The sequence below is a fragment of the Artibeus jamaicensis genome, unplaced genomic scaffold (assembly GCF_021234435.1).
Source record: "Artibeus jamaicensis isolate MK-2021 breed Jamaican fruit bat unplaced genomic scaffold, CSHL_Jam_final scaffold_3307, whole genome shotgun sequence".
NCBI classification, from domain to species: domain Eukaryota; kingdom Metazoa; phylum Chordata; class Mammalia; order Chiroptera; family Phyllostomidae; genus Artibeus; species Artibeus jamaicensis.
In genome coordinates this window covers 6386715-6409496 of record NW_026522040.1, presented here as the reverse complement: position 1 = coordinate 6409496, position 22782 = coordinate 6386715, and the positions used below count along the sequence as shown (strand labels likewise).

The 22782-nt window shown below is 60.2% G+C and overlaps 2 long non-coding RNA genes across 2 annotated transcripts; both read left to right on the top strand.

Annotated features, from left to right (window-relative positions):
• Window positions 1-296: 296 nt before the first annotated feature.
• Window positions 297-11913, top strand: LOC119064288 (uncharacterized). The gene is made up of 3 exons (XR_005085354.2): window positions 297-826; window positions 10177-10552; window positions 11867-11913. It is a non-coding gene; the product is annotated as an uncharacterized LOC119064288 (long non-coding RNA).
• A 482-nt stretch (window positions 11914-12395) lies between these two features.
• On the top strand, window positions 12396-18099 carry LOC128626139 (uncharacterized). Its single transcript, XR_008390064.1, has 4 exons — window positions 12396-12459; window positions 13329-13421; window positions 15931-16079; window positions 16816-18099. It is a non-coding gene; the product is annotated as an uncharacterized LOC128626139 (long non-coding RNA).
• The last annotated feature ends 4683 nt before the right edge of the window (window positions 18100-22782 follow it).

Sequence of the window (22782 nt, the reverse complement as noted above, 5' to 3'; positions counted from 1 at the left end):
GCGCTGGCTCCACCCGGCCCCGCCCCGGACACTCACCTGCGCCGGCTCGGAGCTGGAAGCACCGCCGCCTCCCAGCTCGCGCGGAGTCCACACCGGAGAAACACGGCAAAAAGGGCCCTGGTTCGGAGCGGGCCAGATGGACTGAACCCGAGATGACCCCAGGTCGGGCCAAGGGCAGCGCCTGATCCTCCACTGCGCTACGCGGGAAGAGGCGGCGCCCGAGCGCGGAGCGCCGCGGGGGAACAAAGAGGAGCCGGGACGGGGCCGCGCGCTTCCTGGGTGTCGGGTGACAGGTCTGCCGGGGGACGCCCCTGCCCGGCCACCTGAGAGGGGGCCACCTCCGCTCGGCCCGCGGGGCAGGGCAGGAGAGGACAGGGGCCCGGAGTCGGAGGAAAAGGGTGCGCAGGATGCCTCGGACGGCGCGGCCGAAGGAAGGCCCGCGGGTTCCGGCGCAGAGGTGCGGAGGCTCGACGGAGTGCAGCGATAATGACTCTGGGAGGGTTTTCGGCCCCTGGGCCCCGCCTTTCCCCCAGCTCCGCGCCATTGGCTCAGGTGCCGAGAGGCGGGGGGAAGGGCGGGGGGCGGGCCCGGGATGATTCACCTTGAATGTGGCTCCGGTTGGTGCACCGCGCAGGACACGCCCGACTGGGACTGCGGAGACGCCGCGAGCCCCGCCCGCTCTCCCGACCCGGATGGGTCTGGTCCCCGGGGGTCTCGCCGCCCGCCTGGTGCCGCGGCCTCCTGCCCTCGGTCTAGGGTGCCGCTGGCCGAGGTGCGCCCCGACGCGCTGCCATCCCACCGCCCTCCGAGCCCGGAGCTAGCCGAGGTGTGTGTAGCGCTGCGTTTTTGGAAATTCGACCCTGGGCTGGGGGAGGGGAAGTGCGTTTGGAGCTGGGATGCACTCTGGGGCCACTGGATGGATCTCCGCAGTCGTCCCCGCAGAAATGGCGTTAGGCCGAGTTGCCCCAGTGGGTCTGCCGGGCCCCGGGGGCGCAGGGCGTGAGTAGGGATGAAGCGCTCCCCGCCCCGTCCTCACCCACCTACGCTCCCCCGGCTCTGCTGCCTCACAGGTGTCTGCCCGCGGCTGCGGCCGGGAACAAAGGCCGCCTGTCCAGGAAGGGAGAGGGGGAGGGGAGCCGCCCCCAGACCCGTTCCCATCCCCCTATCTTCTCCCCGCTGCGGCAGCTCCCCCGAGAGGGGGCGGACGCGGATTAGATAGATCCTTTTCAGCGGTCCTCCGGTCCGATACCTCCGGGAGCATTCCGAGGGGCGGGGCGGGGGCCAGGAGACTCCCGGGCTGTCGGCGTCGCGGTGGCCGCCGCCTCCTTCCCCGGCATCCTGGGCACCGGAGCGCCCTCCCTCCCCACGCCGTTTTGGGCGCCCTTCCCAGCCCCGCCTTGCCGCCCCAGACGGCAACCGCGGTTCAAAAACAGATTAAAATAAAACGTTAATCCGTCTTCCTGCCTTTTAGCTCCTAGGTCTCCTGGCCAACTGAGAAACCCCTAAAAAGGAGAGGGCTTAACCGATGCCCCCACCAAATCTAAGGGCTTCTTGTATTAAGATTGGAGACCGTTAGCACCTTGTCCTCGGCTAGAAGGAAGGAAGGGAGTGGCGGTGGCGGCTGCGGGAGCGGGGTCTACAGTTCCCGCCCCCGCCCCCGCCGAGCGGAGATCAGTCGAGGGTGACGGTGCGGATACGGTCCTTCAATAGGTCCGACTCCTGGGCGGGGCCTGCTCCGCCTCTGGAGGTCGCAGCCGGGGGAGGTGGCCAGACTCCCACCCGCGCACAGTCGCTGGGCTCCCTCGCAGCGCAGCTAGATATGGGTTCGAAGCGCCAGGACCCGGACAGGGCGACCCTAAGCCAAAGGGCCAATGGGCCCATCACGCCAAAGGTGTGTGGGTGGGGGCTTCCACATTAACCGCTCCCGGCCCGCACACATTCCCCGCCTCGCCAGGTCACCCCGAATTTCCTTGGCGGCATCCCCACACTCGTCCTACCTGGTCCCCGAGGGCCGCAGGATGCCGAGCGGCGGGGCGCGGTGTGCCAGAGACTGCAAAGCCGGAGCGCAGGCCACTCTGGTGGCGAGTGGCCCCCGCGGCCGGCCGCTCCCCCTTTATAGGGCGCGCCCCGCCCCCGCGCCCGGCGCGCCCCGCCCGGGTCCATTCACCTGCTGTTGAGAACCAGACACCGCTCAGCGCAAAGCGAGCCACCGACCAGGCCTTGGGGTCCGGCCGTCGGTGCTGGCGGGGCGGGGGCACCGCCAAGACAGATCCAGTTTCCACCTTTTCTTAAATGCGCTGCTGAAAGTCGAGCCGGCCTCGGGAGCCGGCGCTGCTTTCTCGCCCCCACCGCGGCCCCCCGCCCCCGGCTCCCGGCGCACGCCGACGCCCCCGGCCCCGCTCCGGGAGGGGCCGCGAAACTACACCCGCAAAAGCCTCATACATATTTTAGGGAGCGGGCCCGGCCGGTAACCCGAGCTGGACCCGAACGCTAAGGGGGCGGCCCCCAGGGACCCGATACCTCGGATCCCTTTCGGCTCGGGGCACAGGCGGGGGAGGAGGCGGCTCGGGACGACCTCAGGTCCACGCTCCGCCTGCCTGCCCTGCTCCCCGCGCGCCCACGTGCGTGCTGCCCTCCCGGGCGCAGGCCGCACCCCCTCCCTCTGGAGAAGCCCTTGTCGCTGGCCACCAACCTCCCACTCCCCCCGGAGCCGCGCGTACGCGACGCATGGCTTTGGGTTCCTCGACCTGCGTTGCGGGTCGGGCTTAGGAAGCACCCCAAAACCTGTAGGAAGGGCCACCTCGCCGACTCCAACCTGGAGGACTGCGGCGCCCCTCACTCCGTCCCCGGACATGACCTCTCGCTCTCTCCTTGGCTTTTCTCTCCGGCCATATTGGTGTTTTTCCCGGCCCCACTTTGCTTCCTTAACCCCAAACCTCGCCCCCCTACGACAGTCCCAATTTGTGCCGAAAATGTTGGGTGAAAAAATCGTCGACCCTCTCGATCTCACTTCCCTTCCCGCCACGTGGCTGCAGGGGCAGGGGCGGGTGTCCTCTCGCGGGCCTCGCTTAGGCTGGCCGGGCCCCCGCGCTGCCCCGGGCTCTCGGCCCCACGACCGCGGGACTGGCACTCTCTGTAAGGGGAGCCCCGCCTCAGTTACCAGCTGCTGCGCCATTCCCAGCGATTGACCTCTGAGAGCCTCAGTTTCCCTATTTGCAAAATGAGTAGAACGACTCGGTGCACAGAAGGCAAGTGTGGGGACGTGCGTGCGTCTCTGCCAACGGCAGGACAGGCACCATCACTGCCTGGGACCCTGCGCCCCGGCCTGCGCCTCCCGGCCGTCTGCGCGCCGCCGCCGTATTTCTGGCTCCTGTGTTGCCCCTGCAGGTCTCGCCGCCGACCCCCCACCCCACGCCCCTCCGCGGCCGCGTGCCGGGGGCTCCGGGATGCTGGGGGCCCCTCTGCACTGCCTTTCGGTCACGGCCCAGCCGCAGCCCCCAGGGCTCTACACTGGAATCTGGAGCTTGCAGGAGTGTTTGAAACCCAACGAATCTCCCAACTTTTCCCGAAAACGGTGTGTTTGCGCGGCTGTGCGTTCTCCTTCCAGAGACGCACGGTCTCTGCACGTTCTCTGGGGGCCAGGAACCCGGAGGCTGGGCTGCGGGAGGAGTGTCGGGATCGTGGGGCAAGAACAACGACAACGCGGAGGAAGAGGGTCAAAGGCGCCCCCGCCGTGGTAATCTGCTCAGCTCTGTGGAGGAGCAGGGGGACCGTACTCGTACATCCTGGGAAGTATTTTGGGTGTTAAGCGGGAAACGCAAAAGACACCGTGCTTCTGTTTGTGTGAAAATATGCAGTGGTTGTGGTGGCGGCTGGAGCCAGGTTTTGTGCGCACAGAAGTCTCCCGCGGAAACCGGGACTGAGCCAATGGGAGTGACCTCCGTGGGGGACAGCTAAGGGCCAGAGGACAGGGACTTCCTTTCGTCTGGATTCTTTCTAGGCAGTTTGAGGTGTGTGTTTGGCTACTGTATGCTTGTGTTACATTTTCAATTAAAAAAAAAAAAGAAAGAAACTCCAGGAATTTTTTTTAAAAGTCTGATTCGGTCTATTGAAGCCTGGAGAAGTGAGTGAGAGAGGGGGGCCTGCGGGGCTGAGAGCGACTGCGGCTCGGGGGGCAGGGTAGAGGTGGGGACGGAGTCCCCACACCCCCGGTTGTGGGGGTGTCACACGCTCAACCGGGGTTTCCGCTGCCCGCCGGCCGGGAGCCACCTGAGCTGGGTTTGCAGCCTAGTCTCCCACCTTCCTCCACCAGGCGACACCCCCGTTGAGTGTGGCCCTGGCGGAGGCTGAGGCTTGAGCGCCCACCCCAGGATGTGGGTGACCTGAGTCGGCGGGGAAGGCGGCCGGCGGGAATGAGGGACCAAGCTCTAGGTGCGGGCTCAGGGCGTTGGACTGAGTCCAGCCTGGGTCTCCTCCTCTGTCGTGAAAAGCCAACACCCGTCGCACCTCCTTTTGGAAATGGGGGGAGAAAACTGGGCGTGGCTCCTGGAAAGAGGCCCTGTCCGCTAGGCCAGAGCTGGCCGGGGTCCCTCCGGGGCTGGAAACCTAGCTTCTCCATCCACCTGACCCGCGGGATCTGGCCCGGAGGACCCCAACCCCCGGCATCCACTGCGCCCCGACGCGGAGCCGGCCTGTGAGACATCACGTGCGAAGAGCCGGGGTCCCCGCCTGCCCCCCGGAGCCATTCCGGAGCCCTAGGGCTGGGAACCCCGAGGTTCTAAGCGGAGATTTTGTCTGCAGTTGGTGGCGGGGAGGCGGGGGGGGCGCAGCCTTCAGCAGATGACCCAGAGGTCGGTGACACAGATGCGGTTTTGGCCACGGGCCACGTTTCACTTCCCGGGTCCAAAGCAAAATTTAGCTGAAAACTTCAGCCCCCACAGCAGGCAAACCCCTTTATTTCTGTTTTGGGATGCTTCAGAGAGTTAAGGTTTAATTGTCTCAAATTAGAATAATCTCTGTTTGTAAGCACTTAACACGTATTTGTTGGGCGTCTGCCTGACCTTTATGAGCCTCGGTTTAAAAAAAAAAAAATGGTTTTTGTTTGTAAACTGGCAGCTTGCCCAAGTCAGAGGACTGTCCGGAGACTCGAGTAACGAAATGTTTTTTTGCACGCGCTTCGGAAACAGCAAAAGCAAAACGCTTCTTCAGGAAGCAGTTATTAGTCCTGCAGGCGCCACCCCCGCTCGAAAGGGCCACGTTGCCCGCCTTTCTTGGAGGGGGACGTGCAGCTCGTGCGCGGGCGTGGGACGGCCTTTTCCCTGTTTGCCAGGCAGCTCGGTCCGGCCCTGCACTGCGTTCGGGGCGCGTGTTCGTCTCCCTCGCTCGGAGCTGGCAGCCTGTCCAGGCGCGTAGCCCCGCTGCGCCCACCTCCCCGGGGCGCGCTTCGCCGACGGCGCTGCCTCGGTGGCCTGCGCCCCTGCGGCCCCGGCTCAGGATGCTCTCAGCCTCCGAGTCACTGCGAGTGTCGCCTCTCGCTGTCTGCCTTGGGGTCCGTTTGGTTGACCCCGCGCCCCCTCCCAGGGGTACGGGGTTTGTCTGATCCAGCCCCTCCTTTTTCACAGAAGGCATCAGAGCCCAGGTAGGCCCCGAATTGGGGCCAGAGCCCGGACCACTGCCCAGTTCTCCGGACGCCTGCCTGGGGCTTGTGCCTTGGGCTGAGTCGGAGGGGCCAGAGAGGCCTCCTGGAGCGGGGGTAGGGAGCTGGGGGATTCAAACGGAAATGCCGGGGGACCGCCTAGGGTGGGCGCCCGGGGAGCTCCCTGCCTCAGAGCCGCCCAGGTCCTGTGCGCGGGCTGCGGCCTCTAGGTCCCTCTCGGAGAACCGGAGGGGACCTCGGAACTGCAGGGATTTTCCTGGGGACAAACCCGAGGGGTGGGTGCGAAGCAAGTGCCCGGGCGTCTACCAGGAGGGTTATCTCAGAGCCCGGGGCTGCGAGCTGACCGCCCCTCCTGCCCCGGAGGCGGCGCGGGGCGTGTGGAGAATGGGGGAGCGCAGGGAGAGGCGGGGCTGCGGGGGTGCAGGAGGAGCGCTCTGGACGCGGGTGGGGGGTTGGGGCGGCCGGAACTGCGGACCCTCCGCTCCAGGCGTCTGCTCGTCACGAAGCTCCACCGGCCTGCGCGCCTGCAGGCGTCCGCCTGCTCGGCCCACCTCGAACTGCAGGCCGCTGGCGGGGGACTGGCTGAGGCGGCGCGGATACAGGTGGCGGGGCAACCAGGAGTCCTGCCCGAGGCTCAGGGGTCCCTAACGTAGGGAGCAGCCTTTGACCAGGTCAAGGAAGAGAAACCGCTGTGAGTGCCCGGGGCCTGCAGAACAGCCCAAGCTCCTGGGGGGGGGGGGGGCTGGATGGGGGGCAATGGCCTGCCCAGGCCTTCAGCACTAGGCCAGGGTGATGGAAAATTCAAGCTCCAGGAGGACGAGGGCCGCGGCGCTCTCGTTCACCTCGGTGTCTGCGCGCAGGACACTCAGCAGGCGCTTGGTGCTCAAATGTGTTTGCGAGAATCATCGAGCAGGAGTGCGGTCCCCACCCGAGCCCGCGGGGTCCCTCCGGCGGCACAACGGGGGCCACGGCCTGTCCGGGTCTCTTCCTCCCCATCACAGCCGCTGCTGGCTAAACGCATCGCCCCTTTTCTCGGGGACCAAGGCCATTTCCAGGGAGGCAGAAACTGCTCGGTGTGACTTCCAGGGGCCTTCCTTCGCCCCATGTTCCCGTCTCATGGACATGGACTTTGCTTAAGCCATGTTCCCCTCTAGGCCTCAGTTTCCTCACCTGTACATTGAGAGAATTGAAAGGAAACCCAGGAGGTGTGTTGTCTTCTCCGAAGCCGATTGGAAAATGCTGTTCCTTTCTTCTTCCAGACACACTTAGGAAGTGTGCTGTGGCCACAGCCACGGAGACGTGTGAGCCGGGCTGGACCGGACGGAAGAGCCCTGCTGTGCGAGACGTGAAGATCCCACTGTGTGCTGGGGGGGCGGGGTGGCAGGAGCCCCAGGCTACTTCTGGATGTCACGTGCTCCTCCAGGTTAAATTAGCACGTGGTACCCCGGGAACCGAATCACCAATTTCTGAAATTCTGGACTGTTTGGGCCTTCGAGGAAGCCACATACTCTTCGTGGGTAACCAGCTTCCACTCCAGAGAAGCCAGAGCCGGCCGGAGACTCCGCTTCCAGCAGAGACTGTGTGGAGTGGGATGGGGCGGGTGCTGTGAGGTCGCAGAGCCAGCGGGCTCAGCGGGCACATCACAGCAGCGGTCCTCACTCCGTCTTGCTGACTTGGGGAGCCCCCGCGGTATGGGCACGGAAACCCCATAGGGGTAGCGGGAGGAGCAGGAGCTGGTGAGCTGGGAGTCCCCCTCCCTCCCTCCCAGCGTGCAGGGAGTCTGCCTTCACTTTGGACCCACAGGGCGCGGGCCTTGCGCTCTCTCCTCCCCTCAGTTTGGAGTTGGGAAGCTGCCCCTCACCCCAGTCCCGCTTCACTGGATCCCTGCCCCACTCCCAAGCCCCAGCCTTAGGCCACGTGCCAGCTGATGGGTCTCTTTAAAGAATTGATTTCCACAAGTCCCTAAAGTGTTTCCTCGGCAGTAAATCTCCTGCCACTGGGGCTCTCTGCCCCATGAATGATTTAGCGCCTCAGAGGGGTTGGAACCGTCTATCTGTGCTCGGAGCCTGCAGCTGTGACATCACCGTCCCTGCTGGTGACGGATGGTCCCCTCTGCCCTAATGGGAGGAGAGTGCACAGGGCCACCTGGGAGGGGCTTGGGCTGTGGAAGTGAGTACCCATCTGGCTCTGCAGGCTTCTGGTTTGGGGTCTTGCTTATGGACCAGCCCACTAATTGCCTTCCTAGGTACCTAGAGAAAGGGCCTGACTCCATCTCCCTGTCCCCAGCCCAGAGGGACCCAAGCTCATTTCAGAGTGGAGTTTGTCTAGAGAGGAACTGTATCCCAGCCGCCCTTGTCCGCCGCCCTGACTCTACAGCACTGGCTCCCTCACACACAGGCACCCACACGAGTGTGCACATACTCAAGAGCCCTCTCAGAAAGTTCAGCACTAATGTCCCACCTCAGTCTTTCCTGATCCCAACAAATCCATCTGGAGCTGGCAGAGAGCAGCTGGTTACTATCTGCCATATGTTAACCCCCCAAGCACACACGGTGAAGGATGACGTGGCCTTGGCCCCTCCCGGCCCTCGCCTCCTCCCGTCACCTCTCCTAACGCCAGCAACCCCAGTCCTCTCAGTTCCACCAGCCTTCATGGGGGAAGACGAGGGTTTTGTCACTCAGCCTCCACAGGTCAGGGGCATTGTCAGGCAGAGGACGGAGGTCGAGAGGCACCTGGGTGGGCGAGTGGCCTCTGCCCAGTCCCGCCAGCCTGACTCAAAAGTGCTTCCCCACTGGCCTGCCCTGTGGACGGGCACTGGGGTGAGCGGATTTCTCTAAGGCTGGTACTGAGGTGTGCAGCCTGCGGGCACACCGGTGCCACACACCTGTTAGCCGAGAGACGGCCTAGGGGTGAGGGATGCAAAGTGGGTAAGCGTTTGGTTCAGTTCGCACACGTTGGGTGAGGTCAGTTTACATACCAAAAAGCGATCCATTTTAAGGGTTCAATTAGGTGAGTGAGTGTTGACAAGTATGTGTATCCAGGTAACTGCCACCAGGTAACTGCACCACAGGATGCAGGGCGTGCCTGGCACCCCTCAAATCTCCCTCACGCCCCTCCCCCAGGTCATCCTCTTCCTCCACCCCCAGCACATGTCCAGGCCTCCCACCTCGGAAAACTGCTAATTTGCTTTCTATTGATGTAGTTCTGCCTTTTCTAGAATTTCATATAAATTCAGTCATTTAGAACTCTTTCAAAAAGAGTGTATAACCTGGCCGCTTTCACTTAGCATAATGGCTCTGAGGTTCGTCCAAGTCGCTGTGTGTATTAATAGCTCCCTCCTTGTTTCTGCTGAGTCGTGTTCCGTGGCGGGCACGCGCCACGGTCGCTCATCTGTTTCCCGCTGATCGGCGTGTAGGTTGTCCCAGTTTCTGGCCATCATGCGTAAAGTCGGGGCGAACACTCGTGTGCCAGTGTGCGTGGGTGTGTTTCCGCTGGAGGTCGCCCCGGTAAATGTTCAACCACCAGCTCCCTGGGGTGCACGGAGGCCCCGGTTCGTGGCATTTGGTGGTGTCTGAGGTGCAAACACCCTCACCGTGCCAGTTTGAAGGCACCAACATGCCCCCATTGCTCGTCCTCCCCCTTGGCTGCTCCTGAGGGAAGGGACAGCTCCCGCTGCTCGGCTCCGTGTCCTTCCTCACAGTCGCGGTCCAGGGAGGGTGTGGGGCTGCAGCTCCTCGGGGGTTTTAGTTTGCATTTCCTCGATGACTAATGACTAACCGCACTGAGCATCTTTTCACTGCTCCTGTGCCTGGGTGAGTAAGTTTGAGGGGGCTGGGAGGGAGGGCCTGGCCCTGCAGTGTTCTGGGGGAGCATCTGGGAGTAAAGGGCCGCGGTGAAGGCCCCAGGCTTCTTGGACCTGCTGCAGAGGCCTGGGGCCCCCAGGCCACGACAGGCCCAGGCCGCAAGCCGGGGGACAGATCCCAATTTACAAAGTCCTTCCCCGAACACTTCCACTGTCCCCTCATCTCCGTGGGGCAGGAAAACCTGAGGTTTTGACAGGAGTGTTTTTAGGTTCACTCGGAGGGTGCTTGGTGGACCAAGACCCCAACGACGCAGGTTTTCTGGCTCCTGCCTGCCCCGGTGAGGCCACTTTGCTGTTGACAAAGAGCTCTCACAAGCTTCCTCTCACGCAGTCTCAGGGTGGCCCTTCCTACTCATGAGGAAGCTGAGGTTCTGGGGACTGAGTGACTTGTTCAAGTTCCACGGCTCACTGAGTGGCAGCCCCGAGACTTGAACCCTACTCTCTTGGTTCTCTGGCTCCACCATTTGCTCCTGGAAGGCCCCTCTGACCTCAGTCCTGTTGGGGTCCACGGAGCCCACTCTGCCCTGCTTCTCGGAGCCGGGGCCGCAGCAGTGGCTGGCTCAGGCCGGCTGCCCCAGGCCTTGGCCAGGCCCCGCTGCTTGGAAGTGACTCACAGTTAAAGAACTGCTTTCCTAACACGGCTTTGATCTGCCTTCAGGTCACCCTCAGTCTTGAGATTAGAAGACCGAGATATTCCTCCTGAAGACTCTTCTCGTTTCCTGTGCCTTCTCGTCTTTATCGACAAAACCCAGAGCCTACGTGCCTTATTGCTACATGGGCTGTGCGTGTTCTCTGCCCAGAGCTCGGACCCCGCCTCTGACTGCCCGAGGGCTCAGGTGCAAACAGCACCCGTCTGTGTTTGTTGAATAAATGAATGGCATTTGTGTTCATGAACACAGTTTCTTCTTCTGGACTGTAATTAATGAAAAAACCCAGGAGGAGGAAAGTTACATTTATTGGGTGGGTGCTTTATGCTGTGTGAGGCCGGCATTATTATGCCCACTTCATGGACGAGAAAACCGAGGCTTCGGAAGGTCAGTAATTTGGTCACTCAGCAAGGATGGGGTGGAGCTGGGGACTTGAGCCTGTTTGAGAGCCATGCCACCCTCTGTCCTTCGTCTGTGAGGAGAGCGGGGTGGCCCAGTGCCTGCTGGTGGCAGGGAGGGGGCCCATGGTCTAGGGAGGCCTTGGCTCCAATGTCCGCGACACTTTCCACCCACTTTGAAGTCCAACAGGCCAGCCCCAGACATCCAGCCTGTGCAGGCCGCAGGCTGCCTGCAGCAGCCATGTGCAGCCTGTGGCTTTGGCTGCCGAGGCCATCAGAGGCCTGGATATCAATATTACAGTTCCCTGACACCCCGTGGGAGGGAGAGATGGTGACCGTTGTGGAGATGGTAATGCTGCTCCATTAATGTCCAGCCTCCTGAAAAGCCACAGGGACGCGTTTCATTTATGTGCTTGCTTGTTTATTTGAGGCCCACTTCCAGAAGGAGCAATTGATGAAAGACCCTCTTCAAAAGCACTGTTCATGGAAAAAACCTAGCAAGATCGGAAGGAAGGGCAGAAACACACAGAATCAGTAGCTGACGCAGCAGGGCGCCCAGGCCCCCATCCTCACGCCGACCTCAGGGACCCGAGAGCCCTTGCCCCTGGCATCTCGAGGCCCGGACCCCAGGGACTTTGCAGTGTGTGCCTTGCCCCCGGGGCAGCGCACACTTACCCTCCACCTGAATGCCCAGGGCACCTGCTCAGACCCAGCCTTGGCCAGAGGCCAGATCTGAGCTTGCATGCTATGGGATTCTCTTTCACCAAGAGACACAGGTTCCAGAAAAAGTGGAGTTCGGGATGGGACGCCCACCAACTAAGCCATGCTGGGCAGGGCGCAGGTCAGGGTGCAGCTCCACATTTTCAGTGGCCCGAGGGCTGAGCGCCTGGGCGGGGCCCTCCTGGCCCTCCAGCCTGCAGCCGGTTTCTGCAGAGACCACTCCAAGCCTGGGAGGACGGGCAGGAACAGGGGTGCCGCCTAGGCGCTCAGCCCTGCTGGGTCTTCCTTGGAGCCCTCAGCAAGAAAGAACAGCACCAGCGATACCTCAGGGGTGCCAGGAGGAGCCTCTCGTCTTTCTCATCTTTCTCTTTCCTTCACAGCCCACTCTGTCGGGGCTGGAGGGGAGGGGCGGGGAGGCTGGGGGAAGGCCACCTGAGGCTGCTTTTCAACGAAACTATCCATGTACAGGATAGAATTACTTGTATCAAGTGCACAGGACTTCTAATCCACTTGGTAATCAAACAGGGCATCACTCCAGAGCTGCTTGAGCTGCGATGACAGTGTATTTCTGCCCACTTCACAGGCAGAGAAATGGAGGTGCAGGGGAGACTCAGAAGTCATCCAATCAAGCCAAGCAAGCTGTGGCGAAGTCAGAGCCCTGAACTGCGAGGCCAGCCCAAACCTGTGCGGAGGGCAGGCTGGGGGCACAGCTTACCAGCAGACAGTGGCTACCTCTTATCTTTCAGAACTTCGCAGAGTCCCTTCCAGCATGAATCGGGATCTACCAAGACTGGGGTGGGAGCTGCACACAAATACAGAAAACGTTTCACCATCTGCACATGCCACGAACCTGAGTTTTCTGTCTGCAGAAGCTGGGCACCTTCTCTGGGTCCCCACCCAGATGGGCCACAGAATTAGCAACACGTTGCCCTGGGTTCGTCGTTGGGCCTCCATCCAAGTCAGTTCCGATTCTGGTGGGAGCTCCACCCCCTCGTGCTGCAGGACTCCGGGGTGTCTCCTGCATGTGCCTCAGTTTCTGCATCTGCTCAAACCGAGGTGCTGGTTGTTTGGCCTGCGTCTGCAGTGGCTGTGACAAGGAGGACGGAGGCTCTGCTGAGCAGAAGCGGCTGGATCCCCATGAGAGGCAGTCACTTGTCATGGCCAGAGGCCACAGTGGTAAGGACCCCACAGTGTGGCGAGCGCTGCCCCGAGGCCACAGAGCCTGGCTCTGGGCCCTGAGGCTGTGGACTTCAGGACACTCGTCTGTAAAGCAAAGAGTCCGAACCCCTCCAGCCAGGGCGTTCTGTGGGGTGGACTGGGTCTCTCCCTGGCCGAACGCCCCCATGCCTGGGCCCCTGGACACCCTTCACAGAGGCCGTGTGTCCTCTGGGCACTTGTACCAGACCATCTGCTGCAGCCCACCCCAGCCCGTGGGCTCCGCCTCTCAGCCCACCAAGCCCCTCGGCCAGTTTCTGGGAACACAGGCTGGAGCAGCAGATACCTGCTATCACACAAATGCATTTTTTTGTTTTGTTTTGTTTAGGCTACATTCTTATATGTGGTATCTCAAGGTTACAGGTCGTGTTGATTACCAAAGCCACATGTACTCACTGTCACAATTGCTAACAAGCTGGATGCTGAGGGGCGGCTCCTAGGGGAGGCGTGTTGGGTCCTGCTTGCTCTGTCCCATCCCTAGTGGCTGTCCCCCTCACCCACCCCTGGCTGCAGGGCCTGGGTACACAGAAATCCAGACAATTCAGTACTGACACCTGGCAACCTGGGGCCATGTGGCTGCCCTGTGAGGTGGCTCTTCCTTCTCCTCTAGGACAGGGGTTCGGGGGGCGTTTGTCCCCCTCCCATGGCCAGCAACAGGTGGGAGGGGCCATCCTGAGCTGAGGTGGGTAGCTGGGGTTGGAAGACCATCACGGGTTGGAGTCAGGACTGCAGGGTCAGCTGTCACGACAGGTGCCAAAAGCAGCGGCTGTCATACCGCCCAGCTGGGAGGACAAAGGCAGGAGGCTAATGGCCCCCATTGCTTTCCACAGGCTCCACTTTCATCCATTGTTCCTGAGACTTCCCCACCCCTGTTCTCCTACTGAGACTGAGTGACAGGAATGACTTGGCCGAAGGAGCAGCTGGTCAGTAACTGGCGGTGATGGAATGGACTCCTGGCCCCACCCGCACCCCCTTCCGGTGCTGTGAAATCCCCGGCTTCAGGAAGGCTGTCGGCATGGCACCCCTCAACCCACCCCACTTCCCACCCGCCTGTTTCCAGGCACCTCCCAGAGGCCTCAGGGCTGGGCAGCGCCAACCCTTCTGCGCCAGTGCCTCCTCACCCGCTCCCAGTCCACCCGACTCGAAAGTCGCTTCCTCCTGGAAGCCTTCCCTGACCTCCAGGAACAAGTGCTTTCTCCCTCCTGTAGCCTGGGCCAGACCCATTCTCCAGAGCCCCTGCTTGATGGGGCCCGGGCTCTCGGGTCTGGTTTGGTGGGGGCCTTGCTTATCCGCCAGGAGGCCTGGGAAGTAAAACCGGGCAGGGGGGTCCTGGAGATGAAGGATATTCTGAGTGGGGGCCGCAACATAAAGCGAGCGCCGTGGTGGCAAAAGGTGGAGGATGCACTGGAACGGGGAGAACAGGAGAGGGGGGTGACTGGAAAGCCGGGGAACTGGAAACAGACACCCAGCGAAGGTGGAGGGAGCACCCAGGGCTCTGTGGGAAGGTGACTCCCCGAAGTGACTACTTCAGGGCTGGGAGAGAAGGCCAAGGTGCCTGACCGAGTGTCCCAGGCCAGACACATGGGGTTCATGTCCAGCTGCTTCAGTGACTGGCGGGGAGTCTGAGGACCGGGCAGTGTGGCACCACGGTGACCAAGGCAAGGGCAGGCTCGGAATTCAGGCAATTTGAGTTCCACGAGCACATGCACTGGCTGGTACCCCAGTTTCTGCTGAGTTATGACAGTGTCCTGCCCTCAGAGCCACAGGGAGGGGAGCAGTCTGGGAAGAGGGGAGATGGGGGTTGGGAGGGTTGGGGGGAGGGGTGTGAAGCCTCAGGAGCCTGCACACTGGCTGCAGGAGCCCAGCCAGCAGGGAGCAGGAGCAGCTCTGGCCTGGTGGGTGCCGGAGGAGTCAGGGCCGGTGACCAGGCACCTCTGTCCTCCTCCAGCAGCCTGGGCTGGAGGCCTGGGGAGTCACAGAGCAGCACAGGAACTGCAGCACCACAGGACAGACCGTTGGCGGGGCAGCGAGAGGCCGGAGCAGCGAGGGGCTGAGAGAGTGGCAGCAAGGACCCTCCTGGTAGAGCTGTCTGCCCGGAGCAGGGGGGAACTGGGGCCCCTTCATCCTGGAATATGCGATTCCATACTGCCCTGGATGTCTACGGAGTCAAGCAAGGAAAGGCCCTGGGGTCTTTGAACGAACAGGTCCATCACTCACCCAGCGAGAGATGTGGGTGGGTAGGACCGTGTGGGCAGCCTGCAAATGACTGTTTAGGGTCAGGTTGTCTCTGTTTACCACTGAGAGCACCGGAAGCCTGTGTGCGGTTCAGCTGTGCCCACCTTCTTCCAGCATTCATGGGCTCACCCGTGGTTCCAGCCAATGGTGCCAGCAGTGAAGGACATTGCTTTTGAGATTGACAGAGGCTGAGAATAGAACTCTAAGACTAGCCCTCTCTCTTCCAGGAGGCAGCCGGGTCCCTCCAAAGCTGAGGGTGCACGAGGTTGTCACCATGGAGCTGAACACGGGCCTCCAATCTTGAGGAGTGTGTTTTTTCCCCAAGGAACTTCTGCCTGTGCCTCCCAGCCCAGCACAGGGCCATGTAGGTGCTGGGCAGCAGCATGCAAAACTTGGGAGAGATACCATGCAGAACTTCCCAATGACAGGCATCTTGAGCATGAGGAAGGGTGCAGGATCTTCTCCTTACAGTTCTTTGGAAAAGCACCCCCGAGTCTTCCTGGCTAGCACACCCGCTAATCTGCACGATGCCCCCCCGCCATGACGTGGGTAGTGAGGTTCACGAAGACATTCCTCCTTCTGGAGGCTTTTCTTTCAGGACCTGAACTGCCCTTTCCTAGTGCCTCCCAGAGCCAGCTCCCAACCCTGTTCCTGTCACCCCAGGGTGCCTGTCCCCGCAGAGGTGCTAGGCTTTCCCTGCTGGGCCACACCAGTCTCCTCCGGTCCCCCCACAGGGCTTGTGAGAGTTACTGCGCAGCGACCACTTAGTGTGTGTGCCCGTCTGACCCCCAATCACTCTCAGGGTGGCACGATTATCCTCTGCTTTGGGGAGGGAGATGCGGCTCCGGAAGCCACCTGGCCAGGCGGTCTGCCCAGTTTTGTCCAGGCCGGGTAGCTCACTTCTTCCCCGCCTCTCCCACCCCCGCCTCCAGGCCCCAGCTTAGAGAAAGCCCCGAGTGCCCCAGACCGGCCTGGGGTGCCTTCTTCCTCGGTACCACCCTGACCGCTCACTGCAGGCACAGGCGCGCACTCGCCAGCGCCTGCCTTGAGGCTCCTTGGCTTAAAGAAGGTTGAGCTGCCTTTCCCTGGGCAAGGGGGTCGCCCAGAACCTGCGGGGTCTGGACTCCATCTCTCTGCCCGCCCCTCCGCACCCCGCCCCTCCCCCACCCCTTCCCTGCCTTCCTTATTCTGTAGCAGGACCACCAGCTTATTGCGCAAAGAACATCACCTTCCTGGACAGAACAGAAGCCAGCTCTCCAAGAGCAGGCAGCCGGGAGGGTGGGGCCTCTGATCCCCACTTCCCCCTGTCTCTCCCACTAATGGCTGCGGACTCTGCGTGGCCCCAGGTGAGCTGTGCTCCCTCTGTCGCTCTGGCCCACGAGCACAGGCAAGACTGGTGGGAACGTTCAATACAGACTTTGCTAAACCCCGGAAAAATAAACCCGTGGTGTAACAGTGGCATCCGAACAGAGTAGAAATGTCCACATCCACCTTCTGTCTTCCCCAAGTGGGACCCTCTGCAGTCCTGTGGCATCGATGGTCTAGTCCCAGGGGCGGCTCCTGTTCTCAGGGTCCTTGCCTGTTCTCCTTTAAGTGTGCTGCAGGGGGTTGAAAGGCGGCTCCCCCCAAAATATACCCACATCCCAATCCACAGGACCTGAGAATGTTACCTTATTTGGAAACAGGTTCTTTGTAGATGTAATCAAGGTAAGGATTTGAGGCAAGGAGATCATCCGGGATTATCTGGGTGGGCCCTAAATCCAGTGACAAGTGTCCTTACAAGAGACACACAAAGGAGACAGACACAGCAGAGGAGGAGGCAGTGTGATTGGAGTGACGCGTGCCTCCAGCCAAGGCGTGCCTGGGGGAGGCACGGGGCACCCTGTCCCAGAGTCTCAGAGGGAGCAGCCCCGTCTGCTTCATTTCAGACTTCTGGCCTCCAAACGGAGGCATCTCTGTGGTTAAAGCCACCCAGGTGTGGTCATTTGGTACATACAGCAGCCTCTCAAAATGGCTGGGATGTCACCCGACTTCCACCACCACCCGCAAGCCATCCTCAGTGGAATCGGTTTGTCCCGGCAGATTTCCCCCCGCTGCAGTGGCCCCTGGACACCTGCACCTGCCCGGCCCACAGGAACCTCAGCGCCAGCACGTTACATGAACCCCAAAGCTGCCCATTCTGCAGGCTCCCCCTTCCACGAACAGTGCAACTCCATCTACCCGGCGAGGACTCCCTGCTGCCTCCCAGTCCCCCCGGGTCTGGGGCAGTGCCCGGGAGCAGTTCTCTCCGGAGTCGCCCGGTCCAGCCTAGGTCTCTGTTTACTCGGCTCCCTTTCAGACGAGCCTGCAGCGTGGAGCGTGGGTGAAAGTGAAGGATACACTTTCAGCAAGATGCCAGAGGGTGCCCGCTGGAGACAGGGGCTCCTCCACAGCCCCCGCTTGGCTCTTGGGGGACATGCTCCAGCTGGTACAGTTCTCACCTGTCAGTTCTCCGGGACACCGACGTAATTGCTCACTTGATTTATTCCACCGTCCAGCGCAGCTGGCCCCAAATAGCAAAGCCAACAGCTCCGCCACCAGCATGACAGCTAAAAACTACTTAGATGTTTTCAGTTCTTCTATCTTTAGAGCATGTTCTACTAGGAGTATAGCCAGATTTCTGTGTTTTCGAGACATCTTTGTGGATGTGCTATTTAAACTAGAGCCAATGGTTCCTTTGTTTTATTCCACTTTTGATTTTTAGGACTTTTTAAATATTTCATTTTTAAATCATGTTTCAATGAATTTTTATCTTTAAAGAGGTAATATATGTACTTGGTCAGAACCTGAAATAACATTTAAGATACTCAATGAAAAATTTTCCTGCCCTGGCTGGTGTAGCTCAGTGGATTGAGCGCAGACCTGTGAGCCAGAGGATCGTGGTTCGATTCCCAGTCAGGGCACATGCCTGGGTTGCAGGCCAGTTCCCAGCAGGGGACACATGAGAGGCAACCACACACTGATGTTTCTCTCCCACTCTTTCTCCTTCCCTTCCCCTCTCTAAAAATAAATAAATAAAATATTTTAAAAAAGAAAAGTCTTCCTACCTGTGCTCTAGTTTCTCCATTTTCCTCTTTCCAGCTACTTTCATTATATCTTAGGTTTCCTTCCAGGGTTTTGTAAATGCAGGCAAATATAAGCACACTATGTCCGCTATTACGCGTGCGTCCTGTAGTCTGCGCTGTGTTCTCCTCACAGCATCGTCTGGTTAAAGCACCGAGCAGCCAGTCCCGCTCTTCACTGCACAGAACTCATTTTATGAATGGAGTGAAAATTAGGTAGCCAACCTGCTACTGATTCGTATTTTGGCTGTTTCATATATTTTCCTATTACAAATGGTTTACATTTAATTTTGTCTTATATTTTTTGCAAAATATTTACAAAGTTCCATAGCCAAACCCATAAAACAACGTATATCGGATAAATCTAGCATCTATCCCTGCTCTAACCTTAAAATTTTTTAAATTTTATTTACTATATCTGAGAGGCCACCCCACAGAAGTAAATTTTAAAAAATATTTCTTTTATATTTTTATTACATTTTAAAAAGATTTTTATTTATTTATTTTTAGAGAGAGGGGAAGGGAAGGAGAAAGAGAGGGAGCGAGACATCAGAGTGTGGCTGCCTCTCACACACCCTTGGCTGGGGGCCCAGCCAGCAACCCCAGCATGTGCCCTGTCTCGGAATCAAACTGGGGACCCTTCGGTTCGCAGGCCCGCACTCAATCCACTGAGCCACACCAGCCAGGGCTATTTCTTTTATTTTTTGCACAGTCATGTAGAATTGCATTATGTAAATATATCACAGTTTATTCAATTGCTCGCTGTGAGTAGTTCTAACATCTTGCTATTACTAATATTTGTCAAGTACATTTCTGAAGCACCTGGAAACAGCTGAGTCTGGTATTTTATTTTGCTTTGTTTATTTGTGTTTTTGAGTCTGGTATTTAAAGGTTCTGGTTCCACGGCCCTGGTCTGTAGAAGCTGCCGGCCGCTCCTTTAAGAATGCGCGCTGCCTCCCGCCAGCCTGTCCACAACCAGCTGCGCCAAAGACTCACGCCTGCGCCGGACACTGAGCCACAGAGGGCACCTCGGGAGCCCCACAGCGTTTGAGGAGGTTGGGGGGCGAACTGCCTCACTGGGGCCTCTATGTTGGAAGGTGATGAAGGATCCAATCAGAGACTCTTCCAGGAAATACAAGTTTTTAGCATTTACAGAAAAGGTCACAGGAGCTCTGGCCCTACCCAAATGGTAAGAGGAGACTCAGGCCCCAGAGTTCAGCCGAGGGGACACCTTCCTGTCGTCAGTTCGCTCACCATAATCTCCCGAAGGGCTGGTGTCTACACTTCTCATGGGACACTAAAGAAGCCTTTTTTCTCAATCATGCTCTTGATTTTTTCAACACTTGTTTGCATACAGAGTACAAAGGTACATTTCTTCCTACTCTTGTTATTGCAAACATCCAGTTATGAATAAAGGTGCTTTTCTGGAGGTGCTCTCGCAATGTGGATGAGTAAGCGTGTGTGCATATATGAGTGTCTCGCATTTGCGTTTGCGCCAGACCCGGATGAATGATTTTATGAATGAGACTCCAGTCAGGATGACACGAGGCAGCTGGAGGGGCATGAGGTGCCCACCCGAGGAAGAGAGAGACGTTATTTGGCTGCTTCCTTCCAGCAGGGGAAAGAAATGGAAAGAATTTTGAACACCCAGGTCCTCCAGCTCGTGGGCGCGGGTGGAGGGCTGCCAGAGGGAGAGGCTGGAGCTGCCGCTCCAGAAAAGTGAGAAGAGGGATGTGGTCGATGACCGCCCTGCCAGCCGGGTGCAAATTATTCATGGGGAGCTATGGGAGGCTGGTGGAAAGAACCTGGGCTGGCGATAAGGAGGTCGGTGTGCGACCTTGGATGGGTTCTGTTTGGCCCTGAGCAAGTCACTTCAGCTCTGTGCCAAAGCACCTGTGACATGTTGCACAGGGCAGTAATCTGCCCTCTGTATCTCAAGCAATCCTTTCTGCAACCAGGCAGGACATAGACAGACCAACCAGTAAAACCAGGCCCATGAGGATCCAGGTGAGGACGCTGGGGCCCAGCTCAGGAAAGCTGCTTGCCAGAGCATCCAGGGAGCATCTCGGTCATGGCTCCCAGAGGAGCAAGCAGCCTGTCTGGGGCCTTTGGGGAGCAGAGCAGCCCTGGGGCACCGGGCACCTCTGGAAGAGCAGGGAGACTGTCCAGGGTGGAGGCCCTGGCTGGAGCTCAGATCATTTTCCTTGCAAAAATGGAATTCAAATCTGAGGAGGTGCCAGATCTTCGGGAGGCAGCTGACGCAGATGCGTCCCGGAGGCACTGAGTGACAGGGGTCACGTCACTGGGGGGCACTGGACCAGGATCCTGCCTGACCCCTCTGTTTTGCTGGTCTGAGCTCTCAGGCAGTGGGAGCCGGTTGTCCCCTAGGCCAGTCTTGGCATTTCCCCAGGGCTGTGGCTGGGGCCAGGGCTGGGTGAACTTGGGCTCCAGACCCCCCCACCTGCCGGGACCCAGCTGGGGAGGCAGAGATGGCCGCTCGGCCACAGCCAGCACATGCATTAGTAATAGTCACCGATCCTGCTGGCCCGGCGCCCTGTTTCCAGCGGGGGGCAGTAACCGGAGCTCAGGTGCCCCCTGCCCGACAGCGGAGCCATCGGACACCACCTCTGTCCCCCGTCCTTGGTCTCTGCATCAAAATGAAGAGAAATGCAAACAAGCTGTTTCTCCCCCGACACCCTGAGCACATGGTGTTCACCTCATCACTTCTTTCAGAGGTCTCCCCGGTGTGGGGGTGTTAGAAAATGACCTGGCAGGCCTCTCGGGTCACCTGCACTGGGGTGCAAGGCCTTCCTGGGCTGGCCTCCGCTCCTCACTGGTGATGGGTCTGTTCTGAGTCCACCTCTGGTCCCACAGCTTCGGACCCTGGGACTTGGTCTCTGCCCTAATGGGAGTCACAGCAGGTCAGGTGGGAGACCCAGCAAGGCCACAGTCAGACCACGGCAGGCTAGATCCTGTGCCAAAGGGCAGCAGATGCGCAGGTGTGGGGGCTCCCGAGGGCCCATCTTGGACCAGGCAGGCCTTGAGGGTGGCAAGCTTTGAGAAGAGCTGGGCGGGGGAGGGGAAGCTGCAGCTCAGGGGGCAGGCAAGGTGCAGGGGGCGCTGCTCACCCCCAACCATTCTCCTGGGGGTGGCCCAAACTGAGGAGGGAGGAGGCCTCAGGAAGCCCAACTGACCCTGAGACCGCACAGCCGGCCCCCCCTTCCCGGAGCAGAGCTTCAGGCTCCCTGTACCTCCTCATGGTCGCTCTACCCCCACGATAGCCATGGGATGTCCCCAAGGGACACACACTCTATCCTGGGGCCCGTGACCTGTCTCCAGCAGCTGCCCTGGAGTGGAAAGGTCTTGGCCACCCCAAAATGCCCCTCCTAGGATCCCTGTAATTCTCCCCAGGAGAGATAAGACATTGTTACTTGAACACATATCACGCTGGAGAAAAACACACCTCCAGGAACTAGGCCATCAGTGAGGGGATAGGCCTGTGTCGGAAGGGAAACTTGGGGGCCGGGGGTAAGCACATTGTTGGGTGGGTGGCGGCCTGGGGCAGCCCAAGGGCCCCGAGAAAGTGTGGCACCACAGGGAAGCGAGCAGGTGAACTCCTCGTGGGAGGGGCGGCCAGCCCAGACTGTGCGGGTGCCCAGCTCTGGGACCCTCAGGAAGGAGGGCAGCTGAGCCCGCTTGCCCATGCCCCGTGGCTGCCCTGAATGGAGCCGTCGACACCCGTGGAGGCTGACCTCTGGGCTCACGCTGGGTGCAGGCAGGGAGCCAGGCAGATAGTGAAGACAGAGATAGGGTGCTGGGGGTTGGATGACCGGAGGGGTCTTCTCTGGCTGAGTCTTTCACAAGTCCTGCCCAGGGCTTCAATTGACTGCCCAATGCCAGGTCCCAGGGGTCAGGACCAGAGGCCGCTGCACTGCCGAGCTTTGCTTCCAGGGCCCTCCTTGACCGGCTCCTGGGATCCAAAGAGACAAGCAGAGGGGTGGTGGGGGCAGAGGGCCTGGACCAGGGCGAGGAGACACCTCCGCTTCAGAGCTTCACTCCCATTAGCCCTCACATGGAGCCAACCTCCGCTGGGCAGAGTCAGGAGGCCAGGCTTCCAGCCTCCCGGAAGTGGGCAGGAGGGAAGGTGCAGGGACAGTCCCCCTTCCAGCCCAGCCAGAGGCCTGGCTGCAGGCAAGAGGTGGGCTCTCTCCCTGAGACTCAGGGCTCCCCTGTCCCCACTCCCTGGGCTGCCAGCCGAGCAGCCTGATTTTCTAGCCCAGGCCCTGCCAACGGAGTCACAGCTGAGAGGCAGGGGCTAAATAATTCAGCAGAGGTGGGTGTCTTGACTCCTCGTGGGAGGCCAACGGCTGGCCCCGAAGCCCTCCCCCTGGACAGCGAGGCGGATCCCGGCCTCCCCGCCCCAGAGGGTTTCACAGGCTCCCTCACCGGGGAGCCCAGCCTCCTGCTTTCCCTACAGCTGTGACCTTGCCAGAGCCTTCCTCACCCGGTTCCCACATCACCACGCTTCCCAACTCCACCTCCTTTGCTCTCTGATTCCATCCGATCCTCTCCTTCTGCTGGCCTCCGCCCAGGTCCAAGCCAGCACCACCCCCTCCTGGACAATGTGACGTCCCCGCCTGCAGAAAAGCCCCTATTCACTCTGCACAGGGCATGTCGTCCCCTCCTTCAGGCCCCTTTGTGGCGACCTCGTCCTTGGCCCCGTCCTCCCGTCTCAGTGCAGGAGCCAGGAACGACGTGCCGTGTGGGCCCCTCCACGCTGCTCCACCCTCTCTTCTCTCACCCAGGCCTCCCCTCAGCCTGGGCGGTCACACCACCCGGCCCCCACCAGCCTCACTCACCCACCTGGAACGCGGAAGCCGCCTCCTCCGAGGAGCCTTCCCTGAGCACCAGGCGCCTGTCACAGCCCCTCCCTCGAAGCCCACGGACA